We start from the raw sequence: 3,371 nt of genomic DNA on the forward strand, positions 1-3,371 counted from the left end.
TTCCTATTCCAAGATGCCCAAGTCGATGATGCCAGTTTCGGAATGTATCAACGTTTTGGAAAATTATCTTGTAAGTAACATATTCTATGGGCTTTTGTGTATGTAAAGTACAATCTAGATTTGATTGAAGAAATTATTCACAAATTTGATTGCCAAATCCAATAAGTTTAGTCAAGAGAAGAAATTCTTTCTTATTATCTTCATGTGTTTCCACGTGAAGACCATTCATAGGGATACCTCTATAACTTAAAAGGGTACGAGATGAATCGAGATACAACAAGGCATCCTCTATCGTAATCTGTGTACCCATAAAAAAAGTAATAGTGGCTCATCCCGAGCCAACTATTATTGCATCGCGACCAGCTATGGTCATAATATTTCCTTCTCTTTTCTTAAGAGTTTGGAAATATTTCATCTTTCTAAGACCCCGTTTAGTTTCCAAAATTTTTCACACGCTACAGTAACTTCAAACGTTTGACCACTAATTAGGAGTATTAAATGTGGATAACTGACAAAACTCATTCCATAACCCCCGGGTGAAATCGCGAGACGAATCTAATGAACCTAATTATGCAACGATTAGACAATGTCGTGCTATAGTAAACAACCTTTAATGATGAATTAATTAGGCTTAATAGATTCATCTCGTGATTTTCCGTCCATGTGTGTAATTAGTTTTATAATTAATCTGTGTTTAGTACTCGTAATTTGTGTTGGAAAAGGTGCCAAATTTTTTTGCAGGGCCTAAGTATAGAGTTTGTTTGTGGTACACGAGTCCATAAGGCATAATTCTTCCTCCTTTGGATTGAGATCAACAGACATCTATATGTAAATCAATAATATGTTTTAATATAACAATGTAACACATAGAATTATACATACAACATCATTATATATATAGCTAATTCCTACCCTGGGTTTGGAATAATATTCCATACCCGAGCCAGCCTGCTGTGCGCCGTTCCGTCCGGCTGTAGGATGGTCCGCCCATCCGCCAACCTGATGCCCCCACCCCACGTTCCGCGTCCACGTTTGCAGTTTTTTTCTTTCTTGCCTACGTTCGCAGTTTTTTTTTCTTTCCTGCCTTCGCACGTCTGGTTTTCCACCGAGCACCGGTTTTTCACATGTTCCTTTTTCCTGTTTGGTTTTCCAACGAGTGCTAGTACTAAATACTTTTTTTTATTCGGAGGAATTCACGGAGACGTGTTTTATCCGGGATGTGCAATGGATGTTTCCTCTTGCGAAGCAATTAGAACCAGCTGGACTAATTTAAATTAAAAGCTGATGGCGTGCGATGATTTCTCACCCGTAGTGATCAATACGTCGTCAGTAGCCGATTAGGGACATATACTACCAGGTAGGTAGCTACCAACGTTCTTCCTTTTTCTTAAAAAAAAGTCACCAGAACACAAATATTGCATGCACATGCTCCAGTCATTCATCGATGTTGTGAAATTCAGTATTTACGATCCAAAGCAAACTAATTCCGTCGTTTGTACTCCATGTTCTGGTGCCCCTCATACGGCTGATTGATTTATGTACAGAAAAGGATTGTTTGAGATTGGCAAACGAATATCTGTGCACGAAGCTCTATTCTCCCTAAAAAAAAGTCTGTGCACGCGCCATCTCCATCAAGCAAGCAACTCCAGCATGTGCAATTTACAGCAAGCAGTCCTGGTGTCCAACTTCCTGCACAAAACAATTCATTTTCAGATGTGATCCCTCTCCAGCAGATTTGTGATATGTGAACGACTAAGCATATAGAAGCGCAGGTACACATTAAATGAGATATGTGCTAGGAGCAACTTGCGCAGGGCGAGGAGCTCGATGGGGCACATGACTCGCTGGAGCATCTACACGGGAGGAATATCAAGCTGTCGCGGAGAAGATTAGATCCCTACTGTCCGTCCAACGCTTCTGTTGCCGTCGCCGCTGATGCAGAGAATTGAGCAGTCTCACGGAACAACAACGGGAGGAGTGAGCCGCGTCGGAAAGAGAGGGCATCGCCTTGGCTGCGGGGACATGCAGGAGCTGGCCGGCGGCGCCAGTCCCCGGATCGGCGATGGGAGGAACAACAGACGTACCGTGAGCTGGGCGGCGGAGTGGCGTCGGGAAAACCGGCGATGGGAGGAGTGAGCAGCGACGGGAACGGGAGGGCATCGCCTTGACCGCGGGGGCACGTAGAGATTCACCGGCGGTGCCAGTCCTGGGGTCATCGCCAGGAGGAAGGGCGGACAGATCGCGAGCAGGCCGGTGGAGCAGCGTTGGGAAAACTAACCACGAGCTGGGGAGGAGAAACCGCTTCGGTGGGTCGTGGGGTGGCCGGGTGGGGATGGGGCTGACGCGGAACAAAACCGTGAGGGAAAAACAGGGCAGCGCAGGGGCAATCGGATGCTCGGTGCGCCTGGGTGGTGTTGGGTAGGGGTGTGGTGTTGGGTATGGGTGGTAATGGCACATGGTCTTATTGGTTTCTTCACAGTTCAACAAAGCTGTTAAATTTTTAATTTAAAATTGTATAAGATTAGAGTCCAGTCCTTTTAGGACCCGGCCCTTAGATTTTCTAGTTCAAAATGTTGGGCCCTTTACCACACTGTTGGCGGTCAGGTATGGAATACCTTATTTCATACCCAGGATACCCAATAGACCTAATATATATATATATATATATATATATATAGTCACGGGCTGTACAAATTAACAATCATAATATATTTTGACACTACATCATAATATATATGAGTGTGTACAAATTAACAATGGTGTAAATAAATTTGAACAACTCTCAATCACATTAAATAATACAATCTAAAAATCAATTATGTATAGCTTAGACTTATTACAATATATATCTAATTTGATATCAATGTTGGACTAGTGATTAGTCCAAATCTCCAAACATGTCTCCAGAACCGAAGTCTATAAGCATGCTGTCTGTCGATGGAAAGTTCTCTTTAATGTTAAGAGTGTTGTTGTTCATTGGTTCCTTTGGGGCCTGGTGTGAACAACCCTTCAGATGCAAGATTGAAGTGTGCCTCATATCTTGTGTATCCTGCTTGGTTGCTCTCTTTTAATGACTTTTGGTACAAAGCAACCAAATGCTTTGGAGCACGGCAATCCTTAGAAAAATGCGAGAAATCACCACATCTGTGACACTTGTTGTCTTTTTTGGGTCTCACATTGTCTGTTTTCCACTTGTTTGAATTTGGTCTTTGCTTCCTATTGTGTTTGCATTGACCAGATTTGTTCTTTGGAGCGGGTCCATTGAGCTTATTACTTGTAGCCTTTTTCTGTACATTGTGAACCTCAGGCAAAGGTGCCGAACAAACAGGGCGCTTATGATGGTTCTTCAAAAGAAGTTCATCATGTTTTTC

At 43.0% G+C, this 3,371-nt stretch overlaps 1 long non-coding RNA gene across 1 annotated transcript; it reads right to left on the bottom strand.

The window, feature by feature from the left end:
• Positions 1–1,415: 1,415 nt before the first annotated feature.
• Positions 1,416–2,363, bottom strand: LOC120668718. The gene is made up of 2 exons (XR_005672544.1): positions 2,085–2,363; positions 1,416–1,917 (listed from the first exon to the last, which is right to left on the bottom strand). It is a non-coding gene; the product is annotated as an uncharacterized LOC120668718 (long non-coding RNA).
• Positions 2,364–3,371: the final 1,008 nt, after the last annotated feature.

The sequence above is a fragment of the Panicum virgatum genome, chromosome 4N (genome assembly GCF_016808335.1).
Source record: "Panicum virgatum strain AP13 chromosome 4N, P.virgatum_v5, whole genome shotgun sequence".
NCBI classification, from domain to species: Eukaryota; Viridiplantae; Streptophyta; class Magnoliopsida; order Poales; family Poaceae; genus Panicum; species Panicum virgatum.